Raw genomic sequence first — 10,181 nt, 5'->3', positions numbered from 1 at the left:
GGGCTCAGCCACAGCTCACTGAGTTCAAAGTCAGGTAGGCTTCCCAGGGTGGGAACGGTGTTTCTGGTGAGAAGTCCATCACACATTTCCTAGATGGCGTAAACACTGGGGTCTGATGTCTTCATTTGCTTTTGTCAGTATTACATGTTTCTGAGATACACAAAATTTAGTTTGACCATCATGATGTTCTAACAGACCTCCTGCTGCTGCATGTGAGGCATTTCTGTGTATGATGAGTGGCGCTCTGAGCAGCTGGTTGCCCTTGCAGGAAGATAGGGCTGCGTGCTAATGTGTTAGCTAGCTGTGCAGAAAGGTGTTGGGCTCCTGGGAGAAGCAGAGGGCATTGATGGCCTGTGAAGGAGCTTGCCAAGTTTGGACTGAGGGGGTGACAGTGCTGCATTTGTGTTATATTGACCATCCAGGGCCCTGTAGCTGCCATAGCCCTCTTGTTGGCTCCCTCTGTAGCTCTTTTGTTCTTTGTGTTTGCACATCTCTTTCTCTTTCTGCTGCTCTTCCTCTCCAGTCAATGCTGAAAGTGCTCAGGGTTGGCTTGTTGCATCTTCAGCTGACGCCTACTGTCATGGTTGCAGAGAGCTCGAAGACGCATGCTCAGATGTGCAACAGCGTCCCTGCTCTTTGTCTTGTTGAGATGTACTTGTGCAGGATGGAGCTGTTGCATTCAGGCATGTAAGAACTGAGACATGATGCTATGTAGCATCCACACAGGAAAATATTTGTCTCTTCACTCCACTGAAGCACATATTATAATTTCTGTCATTATATCTATCACCATCCATTCATCTTTGCATCCATAACTAGAGATGTCGTTGTAATCTGGTGTGTGATATATTTGACAATTCCTCCTCTAACAGCTCTGATTAGTGCAGCTTTAAGGGACTCAGCCAGAATTTTGCCCCACTAAGCAGCTTTTAGTTTGGCTGGTGCTCAAGGTTGGAGCAGCTTTATGAGACTACAGCGTGTCACTATCACAGCCTGGCCGAGCTCCCTGATGGCACCACAGGGGTCTGAGGTTGTTCAAAGCAGGGTGATGTCATCAGAAGAAAGAGAAGGAAAGGAAAAGGAGAGTGTCTGTGTACTTGGCTTCACAATAGACGAGGAAATAAGCAATAGTTTTATGACTTCTCTCATTGCAGTTGAGTTATCCTGGGACATGACATTCATTTTTCATATTTTTAACCTTACTGTCCATGTCATACCTACCGGTTTTACCCTGGTTAATATTTCATTGTCTGGCCAGAAGGTTTATTTTCAGTGTTTTAAGCCTGATAAACTATTCAAAAGGTTTGATCCACTGCAGTGTCACCTCAGCAACCTTCTGTGAAATGACTGCATCAGCAACCATCTGGAAATATCAGCTTTTCATATGTTTGTGTAGACTGCAGCCTTAATGAAAAAAAAAATGTCTTGCACGTTTCTGGCTGCAAGAGAGACACATAATGACGGCACATACACACACACACACACACACACACACATGCACACACACCACAAACCCTGCATACATTCACAGAGATTAAAGAGATTTAAAGTGTGATGTGGTTTCACCAGTTCAAGACCTGGAGCAGTATTCCGTTTCACAAATCAGATTTTATGCAGTGGATACTCATATGGATCTGTGCAGATGAATCACTTGTTATACTTTTCGTCAGTGGTGAAGTTAGTTCAGCACAATGTGAACAGGCACACATCAGTATCTATATTATTAACAAGGTGAGCTTATTAGAGCTGGGACAAGAGGGAAACGAAGAAGCGAGATTGCAGATAGAAAAAACATAAACCAGGAGGAAGAGAGAGGGAGAGGAGACAAATGAGAGAAAATAAGAGATCAGAGGACAGATTGGGGGATGGTCAGAAAAGCAAAGCTAAGAGAAAGTGGACTGTAAACATGACAGAGAAACACAGGCGGATGTATGGATGTGGAATTAGCTTGAAAAGCTAGAAAAGAGGAAATTGATGTGACTGTGGAAAAGAACTGAGGTCTTCGGTGGGGTTTTAATGTGGCAGATGCCTTGGAAAACCGTTCCAAGGAATGCTGGGATGTTAGCGGCAGCCTGAGCTCCATGGTGACCGAGGCAGACTTTGCCACAGTACAGTCAGATAACCATGACAACCAGTGCTGACCAATCCACGAGAGTACACATACACCTACAGTGCATGTATGCACAGACACACACACACAGAGTGTTATCATGGACTGGTGAGGCAGGCTACAGTAGCTGTGCTGAAGCAGGCTATTAGCCATTCTTCCCTTCAGGTGTGATATCCACTGCATTACCAGGCACTTTATTAGGTACACCTGTACCTGAAGTTCAAAATGTTTCAGTTTTTGGTGAAATTGTCATAAATGTATAAATTCAATTATATGCGTATTATTGTTTTCATATTTAAAGGTGGTGTTGTACTGGATGAAATTATATTCAGAGGTGTTACTAATGTTAGGACAAAAATATATATATATATTATGTATCTATTACATGCTAAGCAACTGGGTGGAGCTTCATATACTGTACAGAAATGAGAGTGGTATATATCTTCTCATCTAACACTCAAAAAGAAAGTGAATAGGTGTATTCCATCCATCCATCCAATGAGCGAGAGGTTGGGTACATCCTAGAGAGGCTGCCAGTCTATCACAATAGGTATATTCCCAAAATGTCAAACTGATCATTTAAGGCTTCAATGCTCATCTGCATTGCACCTTTTCAAGTTACAGCTGTGTTTGGTTGCAGACTTCACAGCGGACTTGTTTGTTTAAGGGTGCGGTCAACTCATCAGCATTCTGTTGAAGATGTGTTGTCTCTGCTGACGCTTCTGTTATGTCAGAGGATTTGACTGCCTTTGCAGAAACATAAAGGTCTCTCCTAAATCTAAATCCGCGCTGAGGATCTCAGTTATTTTCCACTCTATTGTGCTGATATAAGCCAAGTGAAGTCAGACACAGACCAGCCCTCTTTAATTTCACTTGTTCTGTTTTGTGTCTCCTCCCAGTGATGGGAGGATAAATCAGGGTGCCAGATGATATAAGGACAGTTAACAGGCTGGGATTACGCCCACACAAAGTAAGTTTACCAACTCTCTGTTGGAGCTTCTCAGCTATTTTGCTGAAATCACAACATGGTTTTACAAGTTTATGACGCTCAAACAGTTAAAAATGAAAGCATCCTCCAAACCACTAAAACGCTACTTAATCCCAAAGCAACGATTTTTTCATTCATCACACTTAATAATGCATGCAGGTATTGGTCAAACATAAAAGTTGAGAGTGCCTGATCTCACAGTATTGTGTTGCTTTTTCAAAGTCTCAGCATTGGCACTCGGGGTTGAGGAAACTTAAATGCTTTATGTGATCATGCGGAGCAGCAGTAAAAGAAACCTCATCCTCTCTTCACAGGCTTTCAGCCGGAATTAAGTCATAAATTCAGTCCTGTTTTATGGCACCAGAATGTGGCTTTATTTCTTTTGGCTGTCCCAACTGGCCTACAAGGACTGTCAGAGACTTCTAAGGCTGTATCAGTGGTTTAAAAAGTGAACAACAAAACCTTCAAAGCAAGGCAGCATGTACAAAAGCAAATGGCTAAATATGCTAGACATTCAGTGGAGTCTGCAGTGTTTACTTTTGAGGCAACAGTACAGTGGTAAGAACTCAAACACTGGCTCTCATAGACACATACGCCCATGTTAACACTCAGTTACAGCCTTGTTGGACAGTGATCAGAAGATGAGACACGTCCATTGTGTTGTATTGGTGCAAAGACAGTGGGGTCTGTAATTAAAGAGCAGACTGTCTGAGTGCTGTTTTTTATTTATATCTCACTGCTCATTCATGTTTTTCTCACAACCATATTTTCTAGGCCAAGTGAATATTCCACTCCAGTTGTCATGCCAACAGATTAGCGTACTCCTGCATGGTCTCAGTAGTCAGCACTAGAGTCTAGGAGTGTTTGTGTGTCTTATGATGCACAGGGAGTGTGTTTGTGTGTGACTTCTCTGCAGGGTCTATGTGCTCTGGCATCCATTCAAATACAGTACCCACAAGCTGAATACACTGAAGTGCACGGCTGCACGCACAATCACTCAGGCACACAGTTTCATTAGCTTGCATTTGAGTAACTCACATAGCAGATTTCATATCCCATAGAGGTGTACAGGATCTATATTACTGAATAGTGTGGTATACACATTAACTGGGAACGTTTTCAGTCTTGAATTGTGAAGGTGGGTTAGAAAATTGGGACATACAGAAAATGTATCTGTCTTTTAAGGATATCATATCATAGCTTTATAGAAGGATGAATGCAGTTTCCCATCTTCCCAGTCTGTCTTGGGATAATGGAAGTGCTTGTAGAAAGCTTGAAGGTTTCAGTATTAGGTGCCCAACAGCATTTAATTCACAAGCTTTGGTGTTGAAAACAAAATCCCAGACACTAACAACTCAAAGAGCATCATTAAAAGGATTATGTGAATTAGCATTAAAACTGCTGATGTTTAGTTGGTGTAATGTTTACAATGTGTAATGTTTAGACACAAAAACCAACTGGTTATGGTTAGGAAAATATTGTGGCTTGGGTTAAAACACTTGAAACAAAACAAAAAAGCACAGATTAAAAAACACCTCATTACACATGGGATGCAAGTGCCACCCTCCTGTGGGTGAAAGTTTGATGTTTTATTTGAAAATACTGTATGAGATGCTAAAGATACTTGACATAACATCAGTATTTGACACCCTGGGAATGAGGATGGGCTCGATATTTCACTGTAAACCACAAAATGCTGGCGGTTTGTACCGATCCATCCTGTAGATGTCATGTTATTTCACTGACTAAGGAAGACTTCACATATCTGCCTCTAGCATGGCTAAAAGCGCCAAGTGACTTTGTAGCATATAGGCTAAAGCATTAAAAAACACTAGCATACTCATTTAAATCACTGTTTTCCTGTTATATTATAATGAAAGCTGGTCTAAAACATTGCACAACCTGCTAGATTAGCTTGCACAATTGTCTGCAAAAACTGGGCCAGAGAGAAAAATGATTTAAAACTCTGGGTCTACAGAAATGTATTTTAATAACTGCTGTTCTATTTTGGTTCTGGTATGTAATGTCATATCCAACAATAATACTACTACCAAGTCACACTACAGCTTTCCTTTCCCATGAGCCATAGCTTAACACCATGTGCTAAAGAGTGAACATCTTCTCTGTTGTCAATAGACAGTGTCCTTGGCTGTAACATTTACACAAGCATGATTTACACACATATAAATAAATCCAAGGACAGTTCATTTTAGACTTGCAAGTTGAGCAATTTGGTTTGTTTTATAACTGTTTCTGTTGGAGCCAGCAGGACGCTTCAACGTCTGTCGTTACGGCTGGCCTGTTTTCCCTCTTCTGACTTTTATGTCCCTTTTTTACTCTATTCTTCAATTTTTTCCACCTCCTGCCTTTCATCACTAAACCTCAGAGCTGTTTTTGTAGCTGGTCTGCAAACCGGCCTGACAGTTTATGTTCTTTTATTTTTCCCAGATATATGCACAAACATGCTTTCACACATAACTGATTTATACCATGGAACAGAAGCATGTGCACATTGGCTCCTCTGACAAAAATAAATGGAGGTGTTGTTATGGAAAGTGAAAGGTGGAGGTCCTCATCATATTCATACATGTTTAACTTTTATTTCATGGGGATTTTTGTACTGTAACCAATTTGTAACTTATTATTATATAAACCAAGTAAGTTGCACTTATTGTCTACTGTAAGACAGTTTTCAGATGGCTTAGGTGCCTTTTTGGTGGGGGTTGAGGGAAATTCTAATTTATAACATTATTTATCTAACCTGAACTAACCATCTTCCTTGGCTAATGTGACTTAGCTAATTCAGTGCGCGTTAACTACATTGGTTAACCCCAAGGCAAGAAAATCTCCTACTGTAATTATAGTGAGCATTTAATTATTTTTAGTAATACTTCCATTTTTAAGTTTAGCAGTTGTGTCTCTCATCTGATCCTGGTGTACTCAGATCAGGAAACAGGTAAAGATAAACTCTACATTGACTCCACTGTCCTGCTGCATGCTAATTAAATTCACACTCAAGTGACTGTAATGATATTGAACTGTAATTGTACTGACATAGCTCTTCAATGTACTAGGCTGTTCACCCTCCCAGACATTTTGTACTGCACATTTAATAAACAGGAAAAGAAGTCTTCTGAGTGAACTGCTAATTGTCAGTTACTAAGCTCATTAGCCAACTAGCTACATTTAGTTAAATGTAAGCACATGGTTAAAACCGGAACAGAATCCGTTTTCTTAACATTAAAGAAACAGCTGAAAATTGTACTTCCACTATCCTGTTTGCTTTCCAAACCTATTCCTTGCTGTGAGAGCTGCTGCCTGCTTCTACGGCTACAGACTTTTTCATGTGCAGGGAATACATGATTTTCTCGTCAAAACTTTCTCATCTTTTAACAGGGTTTCAGTAGGACTCGCAGACAGAACTATTTTGCAGAACAAACATGGCTGACATCCAACACATCAAGTTGAAGTTTCACAGAAACCGCAGCAACAGAGTCAAACTCCTGCTGTCAGTGATTATACACCTTCCCTGCAGTAATGATTAGTAGTAGTGAGTGGATGAGTGCTTAGAGACTCATGTGGGAGCAGAAATTAATGTCATTTAACTCAAGTGGTTCCTCATTATGCCAACTGGCTCCTGTGACTGGTTTAGCACAATTGATCCCATTTTCTGTGAAAGCTGTGGTTTATAGGCTCAAACTCATAGCTAATGTAGCTTTACATGGTTATAAATGTTTAAGGTGTCAGCTGTACTTCCTACTTTATGCAGCTTTGACGTAGATGAAGCACACACCAGCGGAAACACACACACACACACTTGTATGCAGAAGTTTCATTGTGCACCCTTTTTGGACCATTTCCAGTCAGTGCGCTTTACATCATTTTCCTCCAGCTTAGGAAAATAGAGAGCATTTTGTAAAGGAGTTAAACAAAAGTACAAACCATTTGTGGTGACGAGTGTTCTGCCAGCTACCTCGTATGATTTGGCTGTTCCCTCTAAGCAGCTGGCTGCGGGACACAAAGACACTTTCTGTGATCTGCTGTCCTCCTCTTCCATTGAACCACAGATACAAAAAAATCTTTGCTGCCTCAAGGTATACTGTGATCAAGCATCATGAATCAGTGATGGAAAATAGACTATGTGTTACATCTTCTGTCTTTTCAACCACCTTTAGAGACTTCAACTAAAATCTCCTTTAAAACATATACTGCAAAGGTGACAAGAGCGAGATGATTGAAATTTAGTCTACAGACAGTAATATAAACCAAAAAAGCTAAATTACGCCCTGGAAGATGCTGCTGCAGTGTATAATGGTTGCTAGAGATCCATGTTGCTTTGATTTCCATGTTGTCTTCAGTGTTTCTGTCATGGCGCATCATCAGGAGCTTTACTGTGTATTAACCTCCTGTTCTGACATCAAGTGTTAATCATGTTTGATGGAAGATTTTGTTACAATATGTAGCCGACGGGACCAGTTTTGTTATTATCCAGAGTTTGCAATGTTTTTACATCCTTAACATTTAGCCTCTTTCTGGTTTAAAGTTCGTTTGGTTTGGTTCTTATGTCATTTCTGAATGACACAAAATAGCATCTGTCTTGAGGGGCACAGTATATAGGTTTGCTTATAGAAATCATTTGACAGAAGAGCTTTAACTTTTCATCTTGTTGCAGCAACTTGAGGATCCATTTTAAAAAATAATGTCAAATTGTAAGTGATTTTCACAGGCGCTCTTAAATGACTTTCACAAGACGTCCTCTGGGGTTTGCTATAGAAAATACAGGGCAATACATTTTCCTCATGATTGTCTCTATATCTGCATCAAGTGTTACGTGGTTTTCTGAATTTTTAGCCTTGTCTCTTTTTACACTAGTAATGTCTGGACAAACAGAAATTTGTATTTCTCTTTCATCAGCATGGTTATCACTGCCAAGAGAGAAAAGCACAAACATGGTATCAGTCACATACTATCCACTCTGATTGTTGGCCAGAGGCCACAATTTCCTGCAGAAGAAACATTTTTAAACAGTTTTATACAGACATAAAAACATACTTTCAGAAACAAAGATATGACTTGCAGGCTTGCAGATAAAAGTAAATGCAAAAACCAAAAGTGACAAAACTGGCTACAACTTAATGCTGCTCATTTCCTCTAAATTGTTTCATCTAAATCTCCTGGGCTTGCTTCTGGGTCCTTACAGATGCTTTGGAACTTTTCCACTCTTCCTTCACCCAAAGTAGAGTGCTGATAAACAGTATAAGTCTGTTGTTTAGATCTTATACTTCTGCATTCTAGCTCGTCTTCTTTCTGAATGGCAAATACAGATTCCGCCACCTGCTGGTAGGGGGAGTTATTTCTGCCACTTTTTCAACTCGACTTGCCCAGGCAAGGCTGACATGAGGAGACGCAGAGGTCAGTCTTCGTTGCTGGTAGTTCTTTCACGTCGACTTGGTGCGTTACCGCCCTAAGAGTTGCAGCCTGCATGACGGAGACATAGACAGGGGCCTCTGACAGCACAGATTAGTGTAAGAGACAGAGGGGTACTGACGTGCAAACACCCACAGTGTATTCACACAGAGAGAACAGACAGTAACACTGTTCTACATAATGATCAAAGGGACATAAATGACCCAGAGTGTCTGATATTAAGGTTTTAGCTCCTCACTAACTTACTCACCCTCTGGCTGGTGCTGATTCATAGAAACACCCAGACAAGCAAATAAATAATTAAATAAAATCAACACTCACTTGCAGTTTCACTGAAATTCTAAAGAAACACAAAGTTTATTAGATGGTAAAACCACGTTACACAACAGCAGTAAATTATATGGAAATGTGAAAATTTCCACGTCCTATGTAAAATGCCATTACCAGGCAGTTATCACACTAAATTCAAATTTCACCTTTCTCTGTTTGTAACAATACATCAGCAGAAGAGAGGATTAACATTATCACATGCTTCAAGGATTTTTTATGCATGTATTTACAACCTTATTTCTCTCTCCCCTACATGTGTGTTTTTTCCAAGCTGTGATTCAAAAGCGTATCCCTCTCCTCTGACAGCCTGTGGTTGTGCTGTTCATCTTGGATCAGAGGAGTGATGCTAATAGAGTAAATATAGTGCAGGTAGGCAGCACCTCAAATGGAAAGGAGAACTAAATGCTTTGACAACGCTGCTTAGACTGAACTAATTTGAGTGTTCAGGTGGGAGCAGACTGTTATGCCCTTGTCAGTCAGACCTGAGGTCTGCAGACTTCAGAAGATTGTGAAAAGATAGTTTTTGATTTGCATGGGTGCTAGGGGAGAAAAACGGAAGATTGTAGAAGGAGTTTGGGTGAAACAGCATTTCATTAACACCGAAGTGACCTCAGATCCAGAAGAGACCAACTTAATGGGGCTGTTATGTGTGTTCCATGTGTGTATGTGGAGGAGATGAGCAAGAAAAGAGAGGTCAGGGTTGCATTTAAGCAGTAATTATGTCTTTCAAGCCTGCAAATATTCAGTGATGAATAATTTATGTGTTTATCATCATGGAGCCTCATTAATGTGACCTTACCCAGACTCACTGACCTACAGTATTAACTTGACATGGTTGATGCTGAAAAGCCAATGGCAAATGTGTAAATAATGATAATAAAATATTACTTTGTTCCTTTAGTTATTCATTTAAACTGTAAATCAGGACATGGAGTTTTTATTTTTGCTTTGTTTTTCAAATACGTTTTATCATCACTTCCATCTGCATGTGTTGTTTGAGTTCAGTGGTTTGAGACCTTTAGCTCAGAGCAAAGTCATCACAGTCAGCAGATGCAGAGCTGAATCTCTGAGCTGAACATCAGCAGAGTCTGGGAGAGAATCAAATCAAATCAAATCAAATTTTATTTGTATAGCGCCAAATCACAACAAAAGTATTCTCAGGACACTTTACAAAGTAAGGTCTAGACCTTACTGTTATCAATATTATTACATAGGGAAAACCCAACAAATCCCCCTTGAGCAAGCACTTGGCGACAGTGGGGAGGAAAAACTCCCTTTAACGGAAGAAACCTCCGACAGACCCCGGCTCTTGGTGGGCGGCCTTCT

The 10,181-nt window shown here is 40.4% G+C and overlaps 1 protein-coding gene across 5 annotated transcripts in view; it reads left to right on the top strand.

Annotated features, from left to right (window-relative positions):
* The window catches only part of evlb (Enah/Vasp-like b), a 43,487-nt gene that overhangs the window by 10,662 nt on the left and 22,644 nt on the right, over positions 1-10,181 (top strand). Inside the window, exon 2 of one of the 5 annotated variants that reach the window (XM_020603801.1) lies at positions 3,010-3,080. The exons of 3 other annotated variants lie outside the window; for them this stretch is intronic. The gene's annotated coding sequence lies outside the window, so the exon portion shown is untranslated. Of the gene's footprint in view, positions 1-6; positions 35-3,009; positions 3,081-10,181 lie in introns of those variants that run through there. One more of the 5 variants, XM_020603800.1, reaches the window with a different exon arrangement.

This window comes from Monopterus albus, unplaced genomic scaffold (assembly GCF_001952655.1).
Source record: "Monopterus albus unplaced genomic scaffold, M_albus_1.0 scaffold62.1, whole genome shotgun sequence".
NCBI lineage: Eukaryota > Metazoa > Chordata > Actinopteri > Synbranchiformes > Synbranchidae > Monopterus > Monopterus albus.
The sequence above is the reverse complement of the archived record's forward strand: the minus strand, read 5'-3'. Positions and strand labels throughout refer to the sequence as shown.